Below are 13,463 nucleotides of genomic sequence, written 5' to 3'. Positions count from 1 at the left end.
CTGAAGTAGTGCTGGAGGGAATTGACGCCATGAATCCTGCAGGGCTGCCCAGAAATCCGTAAGAGGATGAGGGGGTGGAGATCTCTTCTGAACAGCACATTGCAAGGCATCCCAGATATACTCAATAATGTTCATGTCTGGGGAGTTTGGTGGCCAGTGGAAGTTTTTAAACCCAAAAGAGTGTTCCTGGAGCCACTCTGTAGAAATTCTGTCGTGCTGGAATTGCCTAAGTCCGTTAGAATGGACAATGGACTTGAATGGATGCAGGATGCTTACGCACTTGTCACCTTTTAAAGTCGTATCTAGACGAAACAGAGGTCCCATATCACTCCAACAACACACGCCCCTCACCATTACAGAGCCTCCGCCAACTTGAACAGTCCCCTGGTGACATCCAGGGCCCATGGATTCATGATGTTGTTTCTATACTCGAACACGTCCATTCGCTAGATACAATTTGAAACAAGACTCGTCCGACCAGGCAACATGTTCCAGCCATCAACAGTCCAATGTCGATGTTGACCGGCCCAGGAGAGGCATAAAGCTTTGCGTCGTGCAGTTATCAAGGGTACACGAGTGGGCCTTCAGCTCCGAAAGTCCATATGATGTTTCATTGAATGGTTCGAACGCTGACACTTGTTGGTGGCCCAGCACTGAAATTTACAGCAATTTTGTGGAAGGGTTGCACATCTGTCACGTTGAACGATTCTCTTCAATCGTCGTCGATCTTGTTCTTGTAGGATCTTCCTTCGGCCGCAGCAATGTAAGAGATTTGATGTTTTACCGGATTCCTGATGTTTACGGTACACTCGTGAAATAGTCGTACAGGAAAATCCCCACTTCATCGCTACCTCGGATATGCTGAATCCCATCGCTCTTGCGCCGACCATAACACCACGTTCAAACTCACTTAAGGCGAGGTTTACTATCTTTTGTTCAAAAAATCAGTTTTTCTTAAATTGCATTTTTGGATCCATAAAAGTGTTTAGAATCCACCCCTAAAACGGTTTTTCCGAATACGTAACGGAAATGTTTGTTATTCGCGGTTGAAGAAAAAAATGCATCGGCCTGAAATCGGCCTCTTTCACGCACCAGTTTCTTTCTTTCTTTCCGAGGACGAGTTACTGTACCGGTGCTTGGGAGGAAACACACAAAATTCAAATGAAAGTTTGAACGCGTGTGTTTGGAAGTTAGCCTCCAAGCATTTGCATTCTGGTGCGAAGACTGTGGAGATTGCGACTTTCCTGGCAGTGAGCAGCTTCAACGAAGGGCATTCAGAAATTCTGAAGACCATGACAACGATGAACGTCACTCTGGGACTCGCCAAGCATTCGGACGACCACAGGATTCAAGCGGCCGAAAACCGCTTGTCACCGGCCGTACGAGCGGCTCTGGAGCAGCGTAGGATGGCCCAGATCGAGCAGAACGCCCTCTATGAGGAAAAGGAAGGACTAGTTTACGGACCCGGAATAGCAGATTGAACGTAAGTTGCATAATATTGCATTTATATGTAGTCAAAGCTTCAAACGCATTTTTCTCGAAATGACTTTTTTATCGAGCGGTATGGTAACTTCAAATCTACTGAACCATTTGGCATGATTCTTTGTTACCGACGAAGCTAACTAAATTGCCTAGGAGTTCTACCACGTTTATTCCAATCCATCAACTACAAATATTTTTACTTGGCCGACGAAGTCGAAAAATCTATGAAAATTACCCTATTTTTTTCAAATAGCCGCCATTTTGTTTCCTATGGTCCAACTAACTTAAGCAAGGTACAACTCCTAAAGAATCTTATATACTTCACTAACGTCAGCTCAATTTTGATTTCAGACGAGCCGGCTGACCTGTGACATACCGTGCCTGGAGGCCTACATCGAAATTTTGTTTCGTTCCGACGCCACATCCGCCTTTGCTCTTCGACATTTCCGGTCGAAAAAATTCCTGTTTGTAGAGGAAATATCAATAAACATTTTCACCAAATTTGACACTGATATCTATAACACATCCTGAAAAAAAAATCTCAAAGGACATGCTTTTTTCAGGCCAAAGATAGTAAGCATGCACTCCGTCTTCAGGCCACAAGTGGCCCATCGGGACCATCCGACCGCCGTGTCATCCTCAGCTGAGGATGCGGATAGGAGGGGCGCGTGGTCAGCACACCGCTCTCCCGGTCGTTACGATAGTTTTCTTTGACCGGAGCCGCTACTATTCGGTCGAGTAGCTCTTCAATTGGCATCACGAGGCTGAGTGCACCCCGAAAAATGGCAACAGCGCATGGCGGCCCAGATGGTCACCCATCCAAGTGCCCACCACGACCGACAGCGCTTAACTTCGGTGATCCGACGGGAACCATTGTATCCACTGCGGCAAGGCCGTTGCAAAAATGATAGACCTCCCCTTAAATCTTGATAACCTGCCACTGTGGCAACAGCAACCGATCTAACAATTAACGCCTGACACTTATACAGGTGTTGTCGACCGCAGCGCGTTATTCTGCCTGTTTACATATCTCTGTATTTGAATACAGACGCCGATACCAGTTTCTTTGGCGCTTCATATAGAGCGATACGTCAAATAAATAAATAAACCTATAAATTTAATCATATGCTCTACCTATTATACCAGGAGTACATTCGCGCATTAAGTAAAATTACTTTTCGTGCCACCCTTGTGTTGCCATTTTAATGGCCAGCAGTATATATCTGAAGGGAGTCAGCAGGCGCTTCGCCACGGGACAAACTCGGGCTTGCCCTCCCGGAGCCCGGAGCAGTCCGCCTGGTACAGGGCACCCCCGCCAGTATATCGCGTTCCCCCAAGGCCACTTCCCGCCGTCCAATTTGTATATTACGGCCGTGATATAGGGCTGGGCAGCGCAGCGCTAAGCGCAGAAATACGCGCCGCTGATTCACGGCCGTCGGCGGCGCGCAGCCCTAAATCACAGCGCGCAACTTCTTGTTTCTTCTCGCAGAGTAAGGAATCTGCTCTCAGCTAACGGCTAACTTATCGCCGCGCTGGACAAGGGCCGCCAGGAACTGCAGAAACGCCGACAGTTGGGGTCACAGCTTCTGAAAACAATGCCACACCATGCACGTCTATGTCTGTTTCTACGTAGGTACTCTGCGATCCACCGAACGGTGCGTGGCGGAGGGTATTCTCCTGCACTGCTAGTCTTTTCCTTTCCTGTTCCATTCACAAATAGAGCGAGGGAAAAATGACTTTCTATATTCTTTCGTATGATCCCTAATTTCTCGCATTCTGTCTTCGTATCGGAGGCCGAAGACTTCCGGCATAAGATGTCACACCTCATTCTGCCAACGGCCTTGTCAAAAAGGGCGGAGGAACGGACAGAGGTTCAGGGCACTCTCTTGACGTGGGGGTGGCAAACTATCCCTAAAGCATGGGGATGCAGAAAGCAATGGAAACCACTGCCTTAAAGACAAGTAACATGTATCCACAGGACATGTGACCTGCAACTGAAAAAGTGTCATGATGATCTCTCCATTGGCAAAACATTCCGGAATAGTCCCCCATTCAGATCTCCCGGAGGGGACTGCAAAGGGGGAGGTGACCATGAGAAAAAGACTGAATAATCAACGAAAGGATAACGTTCTACGAGTCGGGGCGTGGAATGTCAGAAGCTTGAACGTGGTAGGGAAACTAGAAAATCTGAGAAGGGAAACGCAAAGGTTAAATCTAGATATAGTGGGGGTCAGTGAAGTGAAATGGAAAGAAGACAAGGATTTCTGGTATAGGATAATATCAACAGCAGCAGAAAATGGTATAACTAGACTAGGATTCTTTCTGAACAGGAAGGTAGGGCAGAGAGTGTGTTGCTGTGGACAGTTCCGTGATAGGGTTGTTCTCATCAGAATCGACTGTATATCAACACCGACGATAGTTCAGGTATACATGCCAACGTCGCAAGCTGAAGATGAAGAGATAGAAAAAGTATACGAGAATATTAAAAGGGTAACACAGTACATAAAGGGACACGAAAATCTAATAGTCATGGGGGGTTGGAATGCAATTGTAGGAGAAGGAGTAAAAGAAAAGGTTACAGAAGAATATGGGCTCGGGACAAGATATGAGAGAGGAGAAACACTAATTGAGTTCTGCAATAAATTTCAGCTTCTAACAGAGAGTATTCTGTCAAAGAGTATTCCGTTAAAGAATCATAAGCGGAGCAGGTATACTTGGAAAAGGCTCGGTGATACGGGAAGATTTCAGTTAGATTACATCATGGTCAGACAGAGATTCCGAAATCAGATACTGGATTGCAAAGCGTACCCAGGAGCAGATATAGACTCAGATCACAATGTAATAATGATGATGAAGAGGAGGCTGAAGTTTAAGAGATTAGTCAGGAAGAATCAATACGCAAAGAAGTGGGTTACGGAACTACTAAGGAATGTTGAGATACGCTTGAAGTTCTCTAAGGCCAAAGATACAGCAGTAAGGAATAGCTCAGTAGGCAGTACAGCTGAAGAGGAATGGTCATCTCTAAAAAGGGCCATCACTAAAGCTGGAAACAAATACGTAGGTACAATGTAGGTAACTGCGAAGAAACTATGGGTAACAGAAGAAATACTTCAGTTGATCTATGAAAGGAGGAAGCACAAAAATGTTCCGGGAAACTCAGGAATAGAGCAATACAAGTATCTGAGGAATGAAATAAGTAGGAAGTGCAGGGAAGATAAGGTGATATGGCTGCATGCAAAATGTGTAGAAACCAAAAAAGAAATGATTGTCGGAAGGACAGACTCAGCATACAGGAAAGTCAAAACAATCTTCGATGGCAATAAAAGCTAGGGTGGTGACACTAAGAGTGCAACGGAAATTCCACTGTTAAATGCAGAGGAGAGTGCGCATAGGTGGAAAGAATACATTGAAAGCCTCTGAGAGGGGGAAGATTTGTCTGATGTGATAGAAGAAGAAACAGGAGTCGATTTAGAAGAGATAGGGGATCCAGTATTAGAATCAGAATTTAAAAGAGCTTTGGAGGACTTAAGATCAAATAAGGTAGAAGGGATAGATAACATTCCGTCAGAATTTCTAAAATCATTGGGGGAAGTGGCAACAAAACGACTATTCACGTCGGTGTGTAGAATGTTTGAGTCTGGCGACATACCATCTTTTCTGGAAAATATCATCCACACAATTCCGAAGACTGCAAGAGCTGATAAGTGGGAAAATTATAGCACAATCAGCTTAACAGCTCATGCAGCCAAGTTGCTGATAAGAATAGTGTACAGAAATGTGGAAAAGAAGATTGAGGATGTGCTAGGTGATGATCAGTTTGGCTTTAGGAAAGGTAAAGGCACGAGAGAGCCAATTCTGACGTTACGGTTAATAATGGAAGCAAGACGTTCATAGGAATTGTCGACCTGAAAAAAAGTTCGACAATGTAAAATGGTGCAAGATGTTCGAAATTTTGAGAAAAAGCTGTAGGGAGAGACGGGTAATTTACAATATGTACAAGAGCCAAGAGGGAATAATAAGAGTGAACGACCAAGAAAGAAGTGCTAGGATTAAAAATGATGTAAGACAGGAATGTAGACTTTCGCCTCTGCTGTTCAAACTGTACATCGAAGAAGCAATGATGGAAATAAAAGAAAGGTTTAGGAGTGAAATTAAAATTCAAGGTGAAAGGATACGATTCGCTGATGACATTGTTGTTCTGAGTAAATCGAAGAAAGTAATGAGAAGTAGCAGAAACGAGAACAGCGAGAAACTTAACATCACGATTGATGGTCACGAGATAGATGAAGTTACGGAATTCTGGTACCTAGGCAGTAAAATAACCAATGACGGACGGAGTAAGGAGGACATCAAAAGCAGACTAGCAATAGCAAAAGGGGAATTCCTGGCCAGGGAAAGTCTACTAGCATCAAGCATAGGCCTTAATTTGAGGAAGAAATTTCTGAGAATGTACGTCTTGAGTACAGCATTTAATGGTAGTGAAACATGGACTGTATGTAAACAGGAACAGAAGAGAATCGAAGCATTTGAGATGTGGTGCTACCGACGAATGTTGAAAATTTGGTTGACTGGTAAGATAAGGAATGAGGAGGTCCTGCGCAGAATCAGAGAGGAAAGGAACGTGTGGGAAACAATGATAAGGAGAAGGGACAGTATGATACATCCGTTAAGATGGTAGTAGGTGGAGCTGTAGAGGGCAAAAACTGTAGAGGAAGACAAAGATTGGAATACATCCAGCAAATAATTGAGGACGTAGGTTGCAGGTGCTTCTCTGAGATGAAGAGGTTAGCACAGGAGAGGAATTCGTGGCAGACTGCATCAAGCCAGTCAGAAAACTGATGTCTCCCCCCTTCCCTCCAGGGATTCTCGTTTGAGTTCTGTAACGCTTAAGTGTTGCTTAAACACACCGGTAAAAAATGTAGCAGCCCGCCTCTGAGTTACTTCGATGTCTTCCTTTAATCCGACCTGGTACGAATCCCAAACACTCGAGCAATGCTCAAGAATAGGTCGCACCAGCGTCCTAAATGCGGTCTCTTTTACAGATGAACCACACTTTCTTAAAATTCTCCCAGTAAACCGAAGTCGACCATTCGCCTTCTCTACCACCATATCGTCTTGCAACGTTACAACCAGGCATTTGAACGACATGACTGTATCAAGTAGGACACTACTAATGCTGTATCCCAACATTACAGGTTTGTTTTTCCTATTCATCCGCTTTAAATTACATTTTTCTACACTACTGGCCATTAAAATTGCTACACAAAGAAGAAATGCAGATGATAAACGGGTATTCATTGGACAAATATATTATACTAGAACTAACATGTGATTACATTTTCACGCAATTTCGGTGCATACATCCTGAGAAATCAGTACCCAGAACAACCACCTCTGGCCGTAATAACGGCCTTGATACGCCTGGGCATTGAGTCAAACAGAACTTGGATGGCGTGTACAGGTACAGCTGCCCATGCAGCTTCAACACGATACCACAGTTCATCAAGATCAGTGACTGGTGTATAGTGACGAGCCACTTGCTCGGCCACCATTGACCAGACGCTTTCAATTGGTGAGAGATCTGGAGAATGTGCTGGCCACGGCAGCAGTCGAACATTTTCTGTATCCAGAAAGGTCCGTACAGGACCTGCAACATGCGGTCGTGCATTATCCTGCTGAAATGTAGGGTTTCGCAGGGATCGAATGAAGGGTAGAGCCACGGGTCGTAACACATCTGAAATTTAACGTCCTCTGTTCATAGTGCCGTCAATGCGAACAAGAGGCGACCGAGACGTGTAACCAATGGCACCCCATACCACCACGCCGGGTGATACTCCAGTATGGCGATGACGAATACATGCCTCCAATGTGCGTCACCGCGATGTCGCCAACCACGGATGCGACCACCATGATGCTGTAAACAGAACCTGGATTCATCCGAAAAATTGACGTTTTGCTATTCGTGCACCCAGGTTCGTCGTTGAGTACACCGTCGGAGGCGCTCCTGTCCGTGATGCAGCTTCAAGGGTAACTGCAGCCATGGTCTCCGAGCTGATAGTCCATGCTGCTGCAAACGTCGTCGAACTGTTCGTGCAGATGGTTGTTGTCTTGCAAACGTCCCCATCTGTTGACTCAGGGATCGAGACGTGGCTGCACGATCCGTTATAGCCATGCGGATAAGATGCCTGCCATCTCGAGAGCTAGTGATACGAGGCCCTTGGAATCCAGCAAGGCGTTCCGTATTACCCTCCTGAACCCACCGATTCCATATTCTGCTAACAGTCATTGGATCTCGACCAACGCGAGCAGGAATGTTGCGATACGATAAACCGCAATCGCGATAGGCTACAACCCGACCTTTATCAAAGTAGGAAACGTGATGGTACGCATTTCTCCTCCCTACACGAGGCATCACAACAACGTTTCACCAGGCAACGCCGGTCAACTGCTGTTTGTGTATGAGAAATCTGTTGGAAACTTCTTTCATGTCAGCACGTTGTAGGTGTCGCCACCGGCGCCAACCTTGTGTGAATGGTCTGAACAGCTAATTATTTGCATATCACAGCATCTGCTTCCTGTCGGTTAAATTTCGCGGCTGTAGCACGTCATCTTCGTGGTGTAGCAGTTTTAATGGCCAGTAGTGTACATTCACACCAACTAGACATTTTATGTGAGTCATTTTGCATCCTCCAACAGCCAGTCAACTTCGAAACCTTACCGTACACCAGAGCATCGTCATTAAATAACTGCAGATTGCTGCCAACGCTATCCGCCAAATCATTCATGTATACAGAGAACAACAGCGGTCCTGTCACACTTCCCTGGGACACTCCTGACGATAACCTTGTCTCTGATGAAGACTCGCCGTCGAGGGAAACATACTGGGCTATATACACTGCTGGCCACCGTAAATGCAACACCCTGAAGGAAGCATCCGAATAAAGTGAAATTTACACCATGGGTTTGCAGCGATGAGATATGCAACTGATTAGAATTTCAGCGCAGACGCACATCACGCGCGCCTGTGGCGCCACCTCATAGCGCCATTTAAGGCTTGGCGATTTCGACGAGTGTACGTTCGGCACGTGTGTTTACCTTGTGGTTGTTTCACAAGACGATCAGTTATGCCTCGTAGACAACAGCGAACATCTTTTGATCAAGTATCCGAGTTCGACAGAGGAAGGACAGTGGCTTACCGAGATTGTGGATTATCATACAGAGAAATCGCTAGTCGTGTTGGACGAAACCAAACAACCGTAATGCGGATATGTGACCGTTGGATGCAGGAGGGTACGACGGACCGACGTGGTCGGTCGCATTCACCTCGGTGCACCACTGCACGTGCTGATAGGCAAATTGTGCGCATGGCAGTGACGGATCGCTCAGTGACATCCCGAACCATAGCACAGCACATTGCGTCTGTAACGCATCATCCAGTGTCCGCGCGTACCATTCGACGCCGTTTACAGCAGAGTGGTCTGTCCGCAAGACGTCCATTGCTTCGTCTACCATTGACGCAGAACCACAGACGTCTCCGTCGCCAATGGTGTGATGACAGACGGATGTGGACGGCAGAATGGAATGACGTTGTCTTTACTGACGAGGCACGCTTCTGTCTGCAGCACCACGATGGTCGGATTCGAGTGTGGAGACACCGTGGAGAGAGGATGCTGGACAGCTGCATTATGCACCGCCACACTGGTCTTGCACCGGGTATTATGGTATGGGGCGGTATTGGATATTACTCTCGCACGCCTCTAGTACGCATTGCCGGTACTTTAAATAGCCGGTGCTACATATCCGAGGTGCTGGAGCCAGTTGTCCTTCCTTACCTTCAGGGCTCGGCCACAGCCATATTTCAACAGGATAATGCGCGACCACACGTGGCACGCATTGTCCAAAGGTTCTTCGTCAATAACCAGATTGAACTGCTTCCCTGGCCGGCTCGCTCTCCGGATCTTTCGCCGATAGAAAACATGTGGTCCGTGGTTGCTCAACGAGTGACCCAGATTACATCCCCAGCTGCCACACCAGATGATCTTTGGCAACGTGTGGAAGCTGCTTGGGGTGCTGTACCCCAGGAAAACATCCAACGTCTCTTTGACTCAATGCCGAGACGTGTGGCAGCGGTGATCTCCAACAATGGCGGCTACTCTAGCTACTGATTCTGGCAGGAACCACATGTCACAGACGTCTGTAAACGTAATCATTTGATACTTGGTCAACATGTTATCTACAAAATAAATCTTGTTGTGCTACCTCTTGTCTTTCTTGGTGTTGCATTTACGGTGGCCAGCAGTGTAACTTGAAACGTCTTCGAGCCGCTCTCATATCTGTGAACCTATTCCGTACCGTCGTTAACAGCCTGCAATGGGGCACCGTGTCAAATGCTTTCCGGAAATATAGAAGTACGGAATCTGCCTGTTGCACATGATCCATAATTCTCAGTACATTGTGTGAGAAAAGAGCAATATGAGTTTTGCACTAGCGATCCTTTCTACAGCCATGCTGACTCGTGGGCATAAGCTTCTCGTTGGCAAGAAAATTTATTACAGTCAGAGTAAGAATATGTTCAAGGATTCGGCAACAAACGGATGTTAGGAATACTGGTCCGTAATGTTGCGAGTCCGTTCTTTTACCCTTCTTGTATACGGGAGTCACACGAGCTTTATTCCAGTCGCTTGGGACTTTGCGCATTGAAATACGCACTGTCGAGACACACCATCGGCGTCCCCACTTATGGTGGGACCCTCCATACGGAAACCACGGATTTTGATGCGCTTCAAATATGTTGTTCAGGCACTTGCCCTGAGTACCTGGCTACCCGGTTTTTTAGCGACGGGTCTTAGTTTTTGAGAAAATCGATTTTGAAGTTCATTGCGCGTTTTGTATACCTGCAACACTACATGTATTCCGAGCAAGTCAGTGTAGCGCAGCGGTACACGGCTACCGCGCTAGAGGTACCGTGTTCGAATCCTGCTCGTGTACTTTCTTTTTTTCAAAATTTTATTTCAAAGCATATCAGCAAACAGTGTAAGATGTCCGAAATTATGAAGACATACTCAGTTATTCATTTTTTCAAATATTCATTCCGTTTGTGGTTCGCATTTGGAGTCCCAAACGTTCGTACAGCGGTCGCTTCTTGTATTACCCGAAATCAATCTCCGCCCATTATCGTCCCCTCTCCCGTGAATACTGTAAGCCGTAACGGGAACACCAGCTCCTAGTTGCGGCCAATGAGGATGTGAGTTGCATTCCTTTACGTTCGCATCTAACTACAGCGTCAGTTGCTCACAAAGCGTCTCTAGTGCCGTGTGTTAGAAAAATTCTGTGAAATGGAAGGAAAAAGGTATACGAGCAGGATTCGAACACGGTACCTCTAGCGCGGTAGCCGTGTACCGCTGCGCTACGCTGACTTGCTCGGAATATATGTAATGTTACGGGCATACAAAGCGTGCAATGAACTTCAAAATCGATTTTCTCAAAAACCAAGGCCCGTCGCTAAAAAACCGGATAGACACGTACTCAGGGTAAGTGCCTCTAAAACATATTTGAAGCGCTTCAAAATCCGTGATTTACAGTATGGAGGATCCCCTTGTTAGATGTGACGCCTACTTTCACGCTATGCCCTGCGATACATGGATGAAGGGCAACAGGCAGAATTCACATCCACAGATTTCAGGAAATCGTTTGACACAGTGTCACACCGCAGACTATTGAGGAAGGTTCAAGCATACGGAAGAGGTTCTCTGATAAGTGAGGGGCTCTAAGTCTTTTAAAGAAAACGAGGGCATTAGAAAAGTAAGTTACCCGTTACTATGGCAGGTCAAATAATTATTACTGAATGTTATACTACACTCCAGAGTGACGCAGATACATAAGACTATTTTTGAACTTAGTCGTCAGATCTCTCTAAAGAACGGTTGGATCGTTCTGCCAATCGTTCATTCTCCTTGGTCACGGAACAATTCAAGATCCTCTGGGTGAACGTCCTCAAAGTTGCAAAATCTCTTTCTCCAGATGTTCATTTAGCTTGCCGAAAATCGCATGCTGCAAGATGCGGTCTTCCCAATGTGCATCACCAACGTCTGTGCAGCGCTTAACAAACTGTTCGTACCATTTTACTGCGGCTGAACGCAACATTGTATTTGATCCACATACCACCAGAATTTCACGATGAATCTGTGTGGCATTTAGATATTTTGACCACAACACCCTTACTGCCCCGCGTGCTTGAGCTTCGGAGTACGTTTCCATGTGCCGCTGTACAGTTAGGGGAAGTTTACGAGGGACTTCTGCAACCAATGTAACGTCCCACTTCTGACACCAATTGTAAAAGAGTACCTGGTTTGCGGATAGGGAGAGAAACTTCTGACACCAATGTTAATGTATAAAATGGCAGGGAAAGGAGAAGTAGGTTGTTAAATATGCCTCGTGGCGGCAGTGTGCAGCGGTCAGAATTTGAGAGTGGGCATCCAGGGCTGCCGTTAAATGACAAAACAGGAAATTAAGTACAATAAAGAGGATATATTTCAATATACGGAGTACAAAGCGCGTGCCTAGGGTCGGAAGTTACCAGGTTTAGGCCAGTCTAGGAGGTCGAACAATTAATTAAAATGAGCAACGGAAGGGGAGGCGGTTCATGTTAACTTTCGTTGGTGGCCGGTCGTGAAAAACAGAACCAGGGGCTCTGCCTTCCAAAACGACGTCTGTTCTGCTCGAGATCTGGATTACAAGAGAGATATGCACCGTCCACACACGTGATCGGTATCCCGCGCACGCTATTGGCTAAAATCAGTGGCGCGAATTCGCCAGCAATTTCAGCAGAGGGCTCAGGGCGTCTCGTGTCAGCAGCTTTAACTGGACAGAACCGCCTTTGTTTTGAAAGGTAAGCGACTTGTGTCACGTAGACACGGCGTGAATTACTCTGGGAGAAAACTTGTAAAGATTCCACTGGGCCTTTGAAATAAATTTCTTAAGCAAATTCCCTAAAATATTCCTTTTACTGGCTGCCATCCTGTACACCGCGTCATTTCAACCTCACACTGCGATGCACCTGTTATCCGTACTGCAGCAGAATTGTGCCTGCAGGCAATACCGAACGTGCGCTCTCTTCAGACAATACGACATTGTCGTTGCGCAGTTGTCTTAGCGCGAGATGACACGTGTAACTTATTTTCAGAAGTAGCTACGTAAGAGGCGTGTTTTTTAAGTAAGTACCGTTCTGAAATTAAAAAACGACGTGCTAAAATATCTCCATAATTTTATTTTTACATGAAAGCCTGTACCTTAATCTACGCACTGACGCCATTACAGTGATTCCTCCTTGTTTACGTAGTGTACTGAGTGTTTAAGATACCTCCGATAGTCGTGAGTCCCGCCGACTGTGGAGTACGGGCTGTTATAAGATTTCTTAGTGCTAAAGGCCTAAAGGCAATCCATATTCATCGTGAGATCTGTGCAGTTTACGGAGAAAACATTATGAGTGGTGGAATGGTAAGAAAGTGGGTGAGAGCATTTAAAGGTGGCCGCACAAATGTGCATGACGAACAACGGAGTGGGCGTCCTTCGGTCATTAATGAAAGTTTGGTGCAGGAAGTGCACAATAAGGTGAGACAAAACAGACACTTTACGATTTCCTCCTTGTGGGATGACTTTCCTAATGTTTCTCGTAGTGTTTTGTATGGCATTGTGACCGAGCACTTGAATTACCGAAAATTGTGCCCACCGTTGGGTACCGAAAATGTTGACGGATGTGCACAAAACCAAACGTTATACAGTGCATTGACTTTCCTTGAGCGGTACCACAACGACGGTGATGATTTCTTAAGCCAAATTGATACGGGCGATGAAACATGGGTGGCCTACGTCACACCAGAAGCAAAGTAACAGTCCATGGAAGTTGAGCAAGGGCATAATTTTGCTGCAAGACAATGCCCGTCCGCATGTGGCGAATCCGACCAAAGATCTCGTCACATCTT

General features: G+C 46.0%; 1 protein-coding gene and 1 pseudogene across 1 annotated transcript in view; both read right to left on the bottom strand.

The window, feature by feature from the left end:
* Positions 1-13,463, bottom strand: part of LOC126263399 (short stature homeobox protein 2-like) — a 122,522-nt gene that overhangs the window by 54,025 nt on the left and 55,034 nt on the right. The window lies entirely within an intron of this gene.
* Positions 2,266-2,383, bottom strand: LOC126191904 (5S ribosomal RNA; annotated as a pseudogene).

The sequence above is a fragment of the Schistocerca nitens genome, chromosome 6 (genome assembly GCF_023898315.1).
Source record: "Schistocerca nitens isolate TAMUIC-IGC-003100 chromosome 6, iqSchNite1.1, whole genome shotgun sequence".
Lineage (NCBI taxonomy): Eukaryota > Metazoa > Arthropoda > Insecta > Orthoptera > Acrididae > Schistocerca > Schistocerca nitens.
This window is presented reverse-complemented; position numbering and strand designations above follow the sequence as displayed.